We start from the raw sequence: 16,437 nt of genomic DNA, 5'->3' as shown, positions 1-16,437 counted from the left end.
TCTTCACTGAACCAACCGTTTTCTTCCCCGCACCCTGCCCCTCCCCCTCTGCCCCGCCGGTTGGTAGGGTTTAAGCCAAGAAAGCCGATATATAATTCATGTTTTTGAAGGGATCCCACCCAAAATCGCTCTGATCAGCGGGTTGGGTTCCCTTTTCTCCTTCTTCCTCTTCGAAGACGGGTTCCCAGGCGTAGGCTGGGGGTTCGCGATATATAATTTCCGCTTGACCGGAATCAAGAGACTCGTGGAATAGCTCTGGAACAAATGGCCAAGGTTGAAAACGCCCCGCGTTTTACCCCTCCGGGAAATACTCCAGAGAGCAAATAACAGTGCGCATCATCATCTCGGAAGACTCAGACACGCTGTGGGTGTCCACCCCACATCACGAGGGAAGGACCCTAAACGATAAGGGCTCCGCCAATATATGGTTTTTCCCCCCCGAAGCACTGATAGCTAAATTCGAAATCAAAGCCAAGTAGAAGTTGGTTGGTCGACGCATACCCCCATCTCCGTCATCGAAGACAGAGCCCAGCCGGCTCTGGCGGGTTGATTATCTGGGTCGTTTCGTTACCGTGGTAGGTTCGTCTCCCGGAGGACAACCCAGCGCTTTCTCCCTTCCTTTCTTTTGCACGCTCCGAAGGTTATCCCGAAATGGGGGTTGTTTTGCAGATAACGAGACTCAAACCCGAACTGCTTGGAAGGCAGATGCCAATATTCGCCTAAGATGGATGGCCGGAAACCCAATTCTTCCGGAACATGTCTCCGAGAAATCTCTGGAGATAGCAAACTGTGTGCGAGCATTAACGAGTGCCTCCAACTCCACAAAGCACAAGAATGGAGGTTTGGATGTGCAATGGAGGTGCCCAAAACCCTCCCTCCTCGCCAAAGGATTTTTGGTGGCATCAACTCTTTATAGAGTTCCAAGTCTCAAGAGTATGCATGCATCGTCAAAAAAGCAGAAAGCAAAATTGACAATGTTAAATAATCACAAGAAAATTTTGGGGGGTTCTATCATCACTTGCTTAGAATTTATTTATTTCATATTGATTACCCTCTACATTTTTTCAATTCATTCATTGATTTCTACTTCATTCATGATTGCTCCCTAAGATTTTATTAAATTTCAAAGAATGAGTAAAATTATAGACATGAGACATGACACAGGGTCCAAATGGTGCAAAATGATATAAGCCCATGGGGAAGGGGTGAAGGGGGGGGAGAGGGGAGAGGGATAAATTAGGGGGAGGGATCAATGCCACCTGTCCTTGCATCGCCTTCTGGATCGCTCTCCAACACCTTGCATGCCTATAAAGACACCCCTGCCCTACTTGATGCAGGCTGCTGCCCTCCGCCATAGCCGCCTCATGTCGCCATCCACCGTCCCCTGCGCTTCAACGTCTCCTTCTTTCAATCCTCCCCTCGATCCTCCTACCTCTGCTTGCCCTTCCGTTGTTATCTCCCCTTGCGCTGCTATCTTCCCTTCTCCTTATAATCCCTCTGCTTGTCCTTCCCCTTTGATCTCCCCTTCTCCTTGCCTAAAGTCTCCACCAACCCTAGCCTTTACAACATGACAGACGCAAGCAGAATCGCATCCACTTGCTGCTTTCCTTCTCCTCGAATTCCATCTCTTGAGAATCATGTTGTGCTACAAATCATGGACACATAGGAGAGAGAGTCTAGACGTCCTTGCTTTTGCCTCTCGCAGTTGTGCTGAGAGTGGCAAGGCTCGGAGTCAGACGTCCTTACCTTCCTTGCTACATGTGCAAGACAAGGATTTCGTGTTACTTTTCCTTAGTTTCGACTTCTATGTGTTCTGAGTTACATGCCTGAAGTTAATCCAATAGGGGCCATTTTTTGTGAGGTCGAGGGAGAGGACAGAATAAGAATTTACTAACACTATCTCTGTTACATAAAGAGATGCTCTCTAATTTCACAAAAAATTATGATTCTAATTGCACTTGATTGCTATTATCCAACTTTTTTTTGCCCATGGTTTGTTTCAACAACTGAGCAGCATGAAAGCGTTAGTTCAATAGCCAAGGGCCCGTTTATGATGACCATGAGACATTGTAACCTACATGGATGAAGGATGCAACCAAAGGGCCTTCTCTGGATATGACAACTTAAGTATAACTATACTAGAGGCCAAGTATGATTTGGTGATCGGTGGAAGAGGGATTACATCAAATCCCAAAGTGGCGGTTTAATTTAGAGGCAATCATGTCTCGACAGATGGATGCCTTGGAGAGACACTTCCACTCTTATTTTTCTAGCGTTGCTCACCACAATAGAGGTTGAGTGCCCCATCTCTCACTAGAGAATGTAACTTAGATGGGTGTTTTGTGATTTGGGTCTTTTCTAATGTTGCTAATGTCCCATGTGACATGCTTCTTTGTGACCCAAATATCCAAAAAGTTGTTGTACCCCCCATGGCTCGATTTTTTTAAAAACGTCATTGTACAATAGGTTTTCCAACGCTCATCCTAACAGACAACATGATAGAGTAGCAACATCTAGAAAAAGGAATGATTGCATCCCATGGTATGGAGGAATCTCGAGAATTGATGTGGCATCTCTATGGAGTGCCACGTGGTGTGTTGTGAGGCCTCTTTCAAGTGCCAGGTGGCAAGCATAGCAGTACCCTCTTGGACCTTGTCCAACAAGCCTTGTTGAACATGCCTCCACTTATCGCCCATTCATTTTGAATTTTCCAATGGCTTCCATGTCACCCTATGTTGATAGCTCCTCATGTGTGTTGTTGCACAACCTACGCATCCTACTCTCTACTCTTACAAGGTATCCTCTCAAGTTGGGCCACACCAAACCCTCTTCATGGGGCGGTTGCACGCTTTCCTTCCCCCTTTAGACTCAACACTACATCTTGACCCCTTCACATTGTATAGAGCATCCTTCTTGCCTTACTTCATGTCTAGTTTACTTGGCTCAAGATGGATCGCCCATAGGTTAGAATAGAGTGATCTTTTTCTAGATAAAGATTGATTCTACATTTATCCTCCTGAAGCATTGTGGCTTGGTTTTTGTTTTGAGCGCAGTTGTTTTGAGCAATTCTGCAAAAGAGCGAAAAAATGTAAGATCTACAATGCCACAAGAAAAATAAACTAGCAGACACAACAACTTCTAGGAAAATGATATACACAATGCAGCATTGTCACAGAGACAACTTCTCGCAAAGCAGAGTAGGCACACAACCACGTTCAACGAAGAGAAATCATTCAAAAATTACTTGAAGCCAGACCACGGTCGGAATGCCTTCAAGACTTTTGTAATCGACTTCATCCAACACAAATCAACTGGATAGCCGCCACAACACTCCACACAAGTGAATACACTACGATGAGTGAGGCGCCTACTATGAAGATGTAGCTCGGAGTCAGCAATCAGCAAGGAGCAGATTCTAGTCCGACTCCTATCCGACCATACAAGTGTGGAACAAGCGGACATGCGTCCGCCTATGCAACAAACACAATCAAATACTAAAGGCAACAAGATCAAAAAAGTATAAGCAGATTGCTTATGAAAATGCACTAGAGGCAACTCCACAGTAGCCACTGACTACAATGCTCTATTTTTCTCTTACATGATGAGTACCTTGGTCCATGTTGGATAACTCTTAGGAGCAAACGTCACCTCGGTGAATTGGCTACGCTTATTTCACAGGAAACTGTGCTAGACTGGAAGCGAGCACACAAACAGATGCTCAAGATGACATTTTCCACAATCCAGATTACACACTGAGTGGAACAAGTTCTTTCGACAATTCTATGCATGGCACAAAAATAAGTGAAGTGTACAGCTTGAACTTACCCAATTGATGGTGCAATCACATGTTAAAGAATTAATCAAGAGGAGTATTGCGACAAATTTTGCACCACACTTATTTGTACAAGCTCAAAGGAAACTCGATTTCAATCCACTCCCTCCACCTCCAAAAAGGAGATAGCAAGCTCCACCTCAAAGACAACAATAACAGCCAAGAATGTAGAATCCCTTGGTGAAATCAGCTAAATTCATTGGCAAGAAAGGACAAGATCTAGATAGTCATGTCGGACAATTTGAAACCAGATGGGCTGCAAGCAGATTCGGACAACTCCCGGACCTCACAAAACCTGCTAACTTCTAGCAAATGATGAACGATTCATTCCGATATTTTTAGGCAAATTCATTGTCGTGTTCTTAGATGACATCTTGGTGTATAGCCGAATGCTAGAGGATCACATTAGACACCTCCGGATTGTCTTAGTTATTCTAAGAAAGCATAAGCTCTATGCCAAGATGAGTAAATGTGACTTCTTTATGAAGGAGATCATTTACTTAGGACACAATATTTCTTCTGAAGGTATTAGCATTGATCTAGATCGTATCCAGAAGGTTTTGGAATGGCCCATCCCTCAAACAGTGAAACAACTTCGTTCTTTCCTAGGATTCACGGTTTTTCTATGAAATTCTATGCGTGATTATTCGAACATCACGGCACCCTTGACCAACATATTGAAAGGTCATGGACGCAGGTCTACCCAGCCAATCTCGTGGAATGATGCATTGAACAAGGCTTTTGAAACCTTGAAGCTAACTATCAAGGAAGCTCCTATTCTTGCATTACCCGATCCTACCCGGCCTTACATTGTAGAAACCAATGCGAGTGATTTTGTGATTGGGGCAGCTTTATTCCAAGAGGGCATACCTATAGCTTTTGAGAGTAAAAAGCTAGATGACATCCAATATCGTGGGCCCACACTAGAAAACGAACTATATGCAGTTGTGTGTGCTCTAAATGTTTGGAGACACTACTTGTATGGTTCGAAGTTTCTTGTATTGACAGATCATCAGTCAATCAAGTATGTGTGTGACGGGTATGAATTGAGGGGACAAAAGGCTAGATGGGCAAAGTTAATGCAAGATTTTGATTTTGAAATACGTTATCGAAAGGGTTCTATGAATAGTGTGGCGGATGCCTTTAGTCGAGTCAAGTTTGTAAATGCTGTCATTTACAAAAATATCCTTATACCTATTTCAATCCTTGAGGAGGCTTTGCGCACTAATAGTCATTTTAGTTCATATTGGGAGAAGGTCCAGGATGGGATCTCCATGGTTGACCATAGCTCAAAGATTGTGCCACCTACAGTACAGGTGGTAGGAGGTCAGTGGATGATTGGGAACGGTTTACTGTTCCGGAATGAAACGATCTGTGTACCTGTGATGTTTCGGATCTTCGATCCAAGATTCTCTAGGAGTGTCATGATGCTCCTATTACTGGACATCCAATGGTACATCAGACTCTGTCTCTTGTAAAACATACCTTTTATTGGCCTAAGATGCATGCATTTTTTAAAACTATTTGTAGGTTGTCATGCTTGTCAAGTTACTAAGGCTGAACGTCTTAGAAGCGTTGGCTTCTTACAGCCATTGCAAATTCCAGGTAATAAATGGAAAAGTATTTCCATGGACTTTATTACGGGTTTGCCTAGAACGCGCAAGGGTCATAATTCTATCTGGGTCATAGTGGACCGTCTGACAAAAATGGCTAGATTCTTATCTACTAGATCGACCATATCAGCTGTTCAGTTGGCTTACGAGTTTGTAGACCACTTGTTTAAGCTATATGGTTTGCCTTCCGACATAGTTAGTGATAGGGACAAAGTTTACAAGTAACTTCTGGACACTTGTTTTTGAGAAGTTGAAAACTACTCTAAGTATGAGTTCCTCAGATCATGCACAATCTGATGGTAGTACAGAGAAGGTCAACCAATTGGTTGAAGTTATGCTTTGTTAAAGTACATCGAGTGTTTCATGTCAGTAGACTGAAAGAGTTACTGGGTGCGGATGATCCAACTTGTTTCTCCTCAAGAAAGAGTAGAAGTTACAGATTTGACTTTTATTCCACACGAACCTGAGAGTATTCTTGAATTTCACGAAAGACCGATTTGTAATAGAAGTATCACGGAATACAAGATCAAGTGGAAGGATCGTGTTGAGGAGAATGCAACATGGGAGAACCTCCAGAGGACATTGCTGAGTCTTTTAGCGAACTCACGAGTAAGTTCTTAGAGGAGGGAAAGTATATCATGTGAACAGATTGGTACCTAACGTGTACTAGGGCACACAAGACTAGCTCCGGTAGCCTGGGCTAGGCAAGCTTGATTCTCAAGTTGAGTGGCAAGGGTATGAACCCGTTAGAGGTGTTCACTATTTTTGGCGCATTGGACCCGAGTCTATATAAGGGACCCAGAGGTTCAGTTCTCAGAAAGCCGATGGAAGCAAGTCTCATTCCCAAGTGCTAGGTCTAATCCGAAATTGAGTCACGGACGCACGCCTGCATCATAGCGTAGCCCAAGGCCCAACAACAAATCCAAGGCCTCTAGGCGCTACCTGGTGGTACGAGACACCAAGCTGGTCAAAATCTGGTTGGGAATTCGTGCCGGTAGCTCAGCTCATGGCTCAGAGGGAACATCTCCTGATTCGAGATCACATCCCGTAGATGTCATGGTTGGGTGGTGAGCAACTTGCTCAGATTCCTCACGTTTGGTATGTTCTTGTGTTTGCTTGCAGATCAAAGGTTTCAAGAGTGCTGGAGTCGTGTCAACACCACTTGGAAGCTCGCATTTTAAGTGATAAAACCTCAATAATTTTTAGTTAGCAACATGATTTCTTTAAACATTGCCACATGCTCCTTTGGTGTAATTTTTTAGATGCTTTTAAGATGGGATGATAGTGTTGGCTTCAAATATTTAGAGTTGTGCTTCCTTATTGACCATCACAACATTATAATAATAGTACTCGACGTAAATGATGTGACAAGTATGATACATTGGATCATGTTCCTCTCTAATCCAAACTATATCGTAGCCCTTAGCAAACACATTTGTAGGCCTTTTAAAATTTTCAATATGTTGATACTTATGAATGACTAAATTTTTGAATTGTAAACATGATTCCTATAATCAAATAGCTCTTTGTATACTTTGTGGGATGAAGTTTGGTTTATCTTTGCAAATCCTAACTAAATTATGTAAAAGCAAAATTAAGCTCTTTGAATCTCTTGTGAGAGGTGAAACTCTTCTAGGGTAAGAATTTTCGATTAAAAATATACATACTATATGACAAAAACTTTAAAAAGTCAAGTTCTACAAAATACATGCTACTTTTCAGCTAGAAAAGAATAACACTTGGAGAAATACCCTCCACCTTGCAAAACACATGCCACTACTATATACAAAATTACACTTAGCAAAATGCATGCTATTTCATGATAGACAACCACATAGCAAATGGCAGCGTCACTTCTGGATGCCATACCCTTTATTTGTGGCTCTTTCTATTCTCTTCCTATTTGACAACTCTTGCTGTATATCAAACACTGGGGGTCTTATTGAACCTCAAAACATCATGAAATTTTTAGGAATATGATAGCTTTAACACCCAACAAGAGGCTCACAAAATGTACTTTAACACCCTATAGGAGACTAATGAAATATCATGTGAATCAGTTTGTACAAGAACGTATGTACATCCAGGTTTCACTAGAAGATTGTTTTGAAATCTATACAAAGACGTGTACATCCACGTTTTGATGACCTACAGTACAAATGGAGTACTCCTCTTTCCTGCTCCAGAATTTCCATCAATTGATCCTGAACCATAAAGCACTTTATGAGCATAAAGGAGAAAAAGAACAAGCTGCAAAAAGCTTTTTACAACACCTAATATATATTGAACATCATGACAGCTTTAACAGGAAGCTCACGTGAATCAATTTGTACACAGAAATGTTTACATCCAAGTTTCACCAGAGATTGTTCTGAAGCAATCTACAAAGATATGTACATCCAGGTTTTGATGCCCCACACTATCGATGGGGTACTTCTCTTTCATTTTCCAAAATTTCCATCAATTGCTCCTGAAACGTAGCACATTTCAGCATCTCCTACTACATTTCTATGGCTATATGCACCAGCCAAACCAGAAAATTTGCGTCTGCTCACAAAGGAGAGAGAGAGAGAGAGAGAGAGAGAGAGAGAGAGAGAGAGACTTCTAATAAACAGAGAGAGAAGGAGAAAGAGAACCTTAGTCATTCCAGGAAGGCACAACTCTTTACCCCCTCTCCAATCTGCTACATACTGCGCATAATAATATCTGTACCACAAGTGAGGAACTTTGAAGAATAAAATAAATCCCCATTAGAGAACAATGTGATAGCCCTAAGCATAGAGATACCTGTATCGTGCTATCACATCAAAATACTCATTTTTCCGCCCTTTCCTAAAGATCCACAAGAGTCGGAAACTGTAGCGACCAGCGCAGTAAAAGACCTCATGCAGGCCTTTGTTGTCTCCCGTGTAGATGCTATCGACCTACAAAATAATTAGAACATCTCTAGTGTAAATGCTATCAACAAGCAAAATGATTTAAAAATCACTTTCAAAGCATTGTAATTGAATACATCAATTATTATTGAACTGCTTATCCTTCTTCTTGTAGATACCTATACATACATTCATAGAATGACAAATAATTCCACTTACAAACTGATGAATTGTAGGAGAGAAAATCAAAAGAACCAAATATTAAAAAGAAGAAGAAAGAGAGAGAATTTATGAATTAGTAATTAGGTTGGAAAAAACTACACACACTAAATTGTTTATATAACTATCCATTCATGCGGACATATGTACAAAACTACAAGGCAAATCAACAAAACAATGAACTTCACACTTTACAACTAAAGCAGCATAAAATTAAGAATGTGACATCCCCGTCTTAATACCGAATCTAATACAGTAAGTAATGACATCCTTGTTTGCATCCCCTTTCTAAGTGAATAACAACCCTTGCGTGTGAAGCAAAGCACCTATGTGATAGCTTTTTCTTAGTGCCACACATATGAGGCAAAGCTGATGATTGAATCCCTGTGCAGCCACTCTTTTTAACCAATTGCAAGCCAAAACTTAAGGTCATTCCACAAGTTAAGGCAACATTCTGAATTTATATTTGGAAAGTTCAACATCAAGAATCTCAGAACCCAATTCAGCCCCCGCTCCAAATAGCCATAACACACAATCAAAGTTTTTACTCATTTAGACTTTGACTGAAAATAAGAAGTTATGGAAATCTTGGATAAAGTTTTTGTAGGGAGCGGTTAAGCTCGTCTCGTCGAGCTGATCACACTCGTGGGAAACCCCATAGATCCTAGCTATGGCCCCACAGGGACCCCCTACACTGCCATACGTCTGCCACCATACGTCTGCCACATAGGTACCTTCGAAAAGGCACCAATCATAAATAGCCTACTCTAGAGAAAGGCACCCACCTGCCACATGTTGCCCCACTTTGATAGAATCAAATAAAATAATATATTCTAATATATCATCAAGAAAGTCTCTCGTAACCGCCCACCACAGCAATAAAAAGGAGTCCTTCCCCCCTCTCTCATGAGACACCCAGTCTCTATTCCTTGAAGGTCAATCAATCCTCATTCCCCTTTCTTATCTAGCCTTCTCCCATCCGTGCAAAGAGACTTAAAGGCTCTTTCTTCTTTCCTAATCTAGAAACAACCTCAAGGCCTCTTCCCCCCACAAGAATACTTAAGAAGATCCCTCCTTCAAAAGGATGCATAGAATTCCCTAGGTGTCCGTTTCGCGAGCAAGAAAGTGCATTGGAATCCTCGTCGCAAGCTAAACATAGCCATACTCCTTTCCATTCTTCAATCTCCCTTATTCGCTACAATCAAGCATACTTCCTCTCCTATCATGGCCCCCAAACGGTGTCAAGGTGCAGCCATTCGTGCGTTGTCAACATCGCAAATCGCGCTCCTAGATGGATTGAGACCCTGGTATGGGACAAGGAAATGATATTGTTTGCATTGCTGTATGTTTAGGAATATTTTTTCTTTTAACGGTTTCACACGCATGATAGTACATACTACCAACTACTTAGAAAACCAAAAAAAAAAAAAGCTTATGGGGGTTTGAGTTGGGTGGAAAGTAGGTGGATGCAAACCCCAACGGCACCATCCCATGGATGGGTGGACCCAATTAAACGGGTAACTTCTTGCTTCGTAGCATAAGAACAGCCAATAGGCATTACACTCGAGCAATGCCTTCTTTTAGGGGACAAGCCAACAACTATGCCTTGCATCCAATGGGTAAGCAAACGTTGGCTTCTATGAACCAAGTGCAAAGCTTACTCTACCTTCACGCTAGGCCATCTAGCCCAATTGGTACAGCACAAAACCCAAGCTTTCTTTGTAAGAAAGAGTTGGGTCCTTCTTGATCATTCGTATTCTTGCTTCTAGTGGAGGCAAGAGATATTGCTGATTGGGATAACCAAGGGGCCTGGCCAACTATCAAAGGCTCCCCATGACGAAGGCTGTCAAGGACCTTACAACATCCTTAGTGCCCAAGAGTAGGTGCAGGTTTCTATGAAGTTGGTCCAAAAAGGACATGCTTTATGATATCAGGTGATGGGCATACTCAACCATCATTAAAAAAACTATCTAAGCTGTATACAATAACAAAGAATCACAAACAAAGAGTTCAAATCCAATTTACAGCTCCCACACACATGCATCATGCAAACAAGGTTTACACAACCCTTCTCAAGAACTCGAATATGGCAAGTGCTTAATCTACAAGTCCTTGACTTAATCAGACCTACCCTGAACTTGGTCAATCCGCAATAAGCTACTAAGCTAGCAGACTTTCCTTGCTATCCTCCTTCATTGTCACTCACACTACTTACCAATACTATACCAATACTATTCTATCAAGTATCGATACATAAGGCATGGGTGCTCAAGGTCAGCTCTACCACTACATTCAAAGTTGATGCTAAGTATCAAGCTAAAAGGACCATCGGGCCATAAGATATCCCTCATAGGCACAAATCTCACAAGCTCCAACCTTCATGTAACCAACCTACCCATGTCAATAGGGTACATGCTGATTACCCGAGCTTAGGAGGAGCTGAACTATAGGTATACTGAAGTGTGGAGCCCAAAGCATGACCATGGATGGATGGTACCATTGGCAACGGCGACAATGTCAGGCACCAGGGCAGTTCTAATGGCCAAGATGACAATTCTATGCAACAATGTGCAATTCTGTGGGTGGCTACCCTAGTTGAGGGCTACGGGCCAAGGCTTGGGAGGTCACCCCATAGCGAGAACCCCAACCCAAAATGTTGGAGAGAAAGGGCCCCATAAGGGCCTCCACGTCATCCTTGCCAAAATTTATTGGCCGACTGAGTTGTTTCCAACCAACCCCGCCCCACCCTCTAGCCATATTGCAACTAGCTAGCTAAGGGAAAAGAGGTATAAAACACCAATGTGCCCCCAATAGCAGGACACTCTTAGAGCATTGCAATCTACATCAAACACTCGTGGGCAAAGAGAAAGAAAGAGAAAATTTGTTAAAGTCTACGAAAGATCAGAGACCCGAGTTGGAGAACGGTTAGAGCACGTACGATTGAGATCCGACCTATCTCTGCTCTCCCCGGAAGGAGTCGCACTAGCTGAGTCGTCGCGCTCGACATGGCCAAGCGGATATGGAGATCATGCAGACCTCGCCCCCCTCCACGACACGACACTACTCGACAGCTGCAGATCCGGGAGCTTCTTACAACCCACCAGGACATACCAGACCTTGAGCTATGATCCCGATATGTATCTTATAGACTCCTTTCAGCTTTCAATTTCAGGTTTTAGCTTTTTGATAGCAATTTAGCACAGTTCCTACTTTTATTTTACAGTACTCGGCAAGGGCCTTAGCGAGCCCTCTGCCTTTGTTTTAGTCCCTCGAGACTTGTATGAATAAACTTTTTTGTTGCACCATGTCCCATAGGCCCATGAGACCTCCAGTGGGCGTTAATAAATCTTTCTTTCTTTCTTTCTCACTCAGACAAGTGGGACTACTTGATTTTGAGTTAGACCACCTCAGAGCACCAGAGTTAGATCTAGTGGACCTCGGGATAGTGAGACACTCGGATAATGCACTCCATGTGACATGGTATGGGAGACATTTACTAGAGGTGGAAGCAGTACATGATCTGATAATATACAACGGTCTTCACCGATGGCCGTTGTCTAGTGGGCTTACTTGCTTCCCACATGGAGGAGGCACTAGTACTGTGGATTACTTATTGGGTTCCTTGGATTTTATACCACGAGTACATGACTTCATAGTCCCCCCCCCTACTTGGTGCCGACCACTCATACTTCTCATTCAACATTTTGACTGCATTACCAGAGGCAAGGCGTGATCCCCCCCCCGCCTCCACCCTTGTTTGATAACCTTCGATCACTCTCTTGATGCAATATATATGAGCCACCTGTCCCACGGGCTTATGGCACCCTTTAGAGATGATGCAGACCTCGCACATGCCTCAAACACACTTGTCCAGTGATCCATGATGCTACCACCAATTTTTTTCCCACGACCCAACTCAGAGTATCCCCTGCAATTGGAAAGATGCCATAGAACCCATGGTTTAATGATGAGTGCAAAGAGATGAGATCTCACCTCATACGGGAGCAAGTTATGGGACATTTGACGAGATCTGAGGCACCACAGATTTCACGACATCTGACACAATGTAAGAAACATGCCTTCCTCTCACACAGGATGGATAAGGTGATTCGATCCTTTCGAAGAGTGAACCTACTTTTGCATGGAGACTCCTTACTAAGGGGAAGCCGCCCATTCCCATCACAAATCCACGTATATGGCACACCTATGCGACATCCTTTTATGACGTCCCAATTCAGGCACCATCAGCTATTCCCAGACCCACCACTTGCATTTTGTTTACCGCACAGAATGTGCGAGCTACACTACAACGGCTCCATAACCGAAGAGCCCAAGACCGTGAGAGACTACGGGCTAAACACTTTGCACATGGACAGAAGATCTTAGCCTCGATCCTAGCACGGATGTTCAATCATGCCATATGTCACGCCTTCCCCCCATCGTGGATTACCACTACCATTGTACCGATACAAAAAGCAATGGACCCCATGGATACGGGGAATTACCGCACTGTTATGATTGGTAATACATTGGCCAAGATTTATGGGTTAGAGAGAGCTTCGCTCCTATACAAAGATGCATGGACAGCGAGCCGTGGGACATGCTCGTTTCTGGAGACAACATTCCACTCTAGATCACATCTTCACTCTACAGGCTATCATCAAGGAGGCGAAATCTAGATCCCAGAAAGTCTATGCTTGCTTTGTAGACTTTCAGAATGCCTTTGACACAGTTGCACGATCTCGCATGATTACACAGCTTAAGGAGATGCAGATTCCAAAGGACATGATTTGGGGGGTGATGAGTATGTACAAGTCAGTCAGACGAAGAGTCCGCACTCCTGGAGGCATGTCAAAATGGGTCGAGGGCACGATAGGAGTGAAGCAGGGAGGGATCATTGCTGGCTGACTTGCTAGTACATATATTCCTATACGCAGATGACACTCTCTGGGCTCTACATGGATGAGATCACGACTTTCATTGATCGCCTAGGAGGGGAGGGATCCTTGCTTGCTAATCTAATGATACAGATACTGTTGTACACATATGACATAGTCCTCATTTCCTCTTAAGCGCAGGCCTACAGAGACACCTAGAGACCCTAGAGTAGAGAGAGACCTAACAGTCAACCTTGGCAAGACCAAGGTTATGACCTTCAACACCTCATGGGCAATACTTCATCGACACAACTTCACTTGCCGAGGGGAGCCAGTTGAGATTGTGCAATCATACTCCTATCTAGGGGCAGCCTTCACGGGGCTAGTTATCACAATGACTCATGCAACCAGGGCATGACTCACACGTGGGCAAGGAGCTTTGGCTCGACTAGAGAGATTGCTTCCAGGCATGCTTCTAGGACCCTTTTGCAAAAAAGGTACGGCTGATTACATTACTGAAAAATTCGACAAATACAATGAACAGGGACCAGCCAAGAGGCCAAGGTCCAGAGTACTACTCCAACATCAAACTGAAATAAAATGATACAAGCCTCTCACGACAGAGTGGAGAGAGTAGGGGCAAAAAGCCACACATGAAGCATGAAGTGCCAGCAAGGTCCATTATTGGACATCTGGAAGAAGAGAACCTGTTGGTCCCAAATGTGGAGGAATTTCTTCATCCGCTCTCGGTTGCCTCGCAAATTGCCTTGAATCTGATCGCATTGATCTTTGAGGGTGCGGGTGATCTTGCTCCAAATATGGGCCACGGTACACGGCACTAGAAGCACCTCCCCCCAAGGGTCTACGAACATCGAGCCTTCCATATGTGCCAGCCTACAATGCTGCCTAGGATCTCCCAGGCCTCATGGCATATGTATGTTCCAGTCTCTGCATCCATCTGTTGCTCTGGAATGGAGTCGATATGGATGGTCCAAGTCCCTAAGGTCACCTGATAGATGACATCCTGTGTAGATGCCACAAAAACAAGATGCCTACATGTTTGAGTCTTAAGCTCGCGGAAAGCCCCACAAGGTACATATCCTAGATCTAGGATCACCTCGACCATAATCCTGAAGGCCCCGCTCCAAATTGCTTGCGCTAGGGGCAATCTCAAAGACAATACTTTGGGATCTCAACTAGCTAAAGCTAGCACCTCTGACATACACCATCATGCCCCATCTGTGCAAGCCAACTGCCCATGGGTAGCCCACCATGGGCCAACAACCAACACAAGTACGTGATCCGCCAGGACCTCCACTTGTCCCAGAGGGAGAACCAAGAACAAAACATGACAACGACGGACTACTAATCTCCAAGTTAGAACTAGACATGGTTCCCACACAATCTCAGAGGCAAGTGAGCATGGCTCAGAGGCTAGTGAGCATGGTACAATGGACTCAGAGGCTCATCAAGCATGGCTTAGAGGCCCATCATGCATGGATGCATGAACAACTCAAACGTCTAGAAAAACTGTGGTATAATGAGATCCTATCAAAGCCAATACAAGGCTCCTATAGTACATCCCCCCCTGGCTTCATAACAGGACATGGTAGGAAGCCACACACAAAAAAATAGAAAAGATGACATCATTTTAGGAGGACAATCCAAGGCTGAGAACCTTTATTGACTCAACATACATGATTTATTGCATTCATTTTTGGGGAACACCCCCAGGGCAAAGTACCCAATCACACAACATAAATAAATAAATAAAAATGTAGATCTCTCGAAATGAGAGATGTCCTCCGCACAGCTGCTGCATACAGGTGTATGCACATCTTGAATCTGAGTGTCGAAATCCCAGCATGAATGCCCTCGAAGAATATGTCGGTGAAGGTCATAGGAGCAGCTGAGTGGAGCAATCACAGCATGACTCTTAAAATGTCGAGCTGAGAGTTACTAATAACAGTTTGAACTTTGAAGTCCTTAGGTTTAAGAAATTTTGCTGAATTTAGCAAAACCCCCAAATAGATGTATAAATCACCGATGAATCTACTCAAATTTCACAAAATGCCCAAATGTTTGCATCAATTCTGATCAAGGAAAGGGGAAATCAGAAAAGCCCCAAAAAGTTTATGAGAAGATATTGCAGGAAAAGAGGCGTTGATCTATTCAAGAGTCAAGTTTGAGAGCTGATAGCATAATCTTCAAGCCAACTTCTCAGCAATTACGTGCATCGAGAAGATTCATAGTTAGTTGTGGATGTTGTCAGTGACAAGATGCGTCCAATCAACGTTCAACTATCCTCTATCGAATCTAGTCTATTGCCATTGTGTCGTTGAGCCGTTGTTGATGCTTGCAGAATCAGCGAAAAGTGCGCTCACTCTTGATTGGCAGGGAGAAGCATCCACTCAAAATGGCCTTGTGGCGATATTGTGACGATCCCAAAAACCAACAACCAGAACACATATGTATAATCAGATATCAATACCGGAACATAGGCACTGAAGGGACCCGTTGGCTTGAGCGAGGCACAGAGATGGCTAGAAAAGAGATGTGCGCTGTGTCGTATGTAAGGGTTGGCCGACGACCAGGGTCAAGGCTGGTGAAGGAGAAGCCACAACGCAAGTTGGAAACGTTGGACGCTCCAGCCAATGAAAATGTCTTTCAAACGTATTCTGATAAACACGCATCACGACTGTGTCCACCAATAGAGAGTAACCTTGTGCCAAATAAGCAGACTGTTGCACACATGGAGTGGATTGGGCCATCAAGGCAGTCCCTCCTTCGTTCGCAGTGGGCAGAGTATAGGATAGGATTCAGCTGGCAGAGATCCACTCAGTTGTTCCATTTTCAGATTTTGTTGCGGGCTCCCCCCAAGTCAGAGCTCCCATTAGATGTTAAGGCATGGGCCGCCTCAGAGGCTGCAGGCTGCTTCCAACAGTCTCTTGCTGATATGTCAGGAAGGTTGGCAGAAGCTTTGTCATCCTTTCCTGGCGGTTTTACACCTATTCTCCGAT

The 16,437-nt window shown here is 43.7% G+C and overlaps 1 long non-coding RNA gene across 1 annotated transcript; it reads right to left on the bottom strand.

The window, feature by feature from the left end:
- Positions 1–7,612: 7,612 nt before the first annotated feature.
- On the bottom strand, positions 7,613–8,516 carry LOC147902172 (uncharacterized). The gene is made up of 5 exons (XR_015540981.1): positions 8,511–8,516; positions 8,233–8,369; positions 8,082–8,151; positions 7,843–7,915; positions 7,613–7,649 (listed from the first exon to the last, which is right to left on the bottom strand). It is a non-coding gene; the product is annotated as an uncharacterized LOC147902172 (long non-coding RNA).
- Positions 8,517–16,437: the final 7,921 nt, after the last annotated feature.

Source organism: Dipteris shenzhenensis, chromosome 5, assembly GCF_047967505.1.
Source record: "Dipteris shenzhenensis isolate YYH24624 ecotype China chromosome 5, Dip_SZ_1.0, whole genome shotgun sequence".
Taxonomy (NCBI): Eukaryota; Viridiplantae; Streptophyta; class Polypodiopsida; order Gleicheniales; family Dipteridaceae; genus Dipteris; species Dipteris shenzhenensis.
Note: the sequence above shows the minus strand (reverse complement) of the source record. Positions and strands in the feature narration are given on the sequence as shown.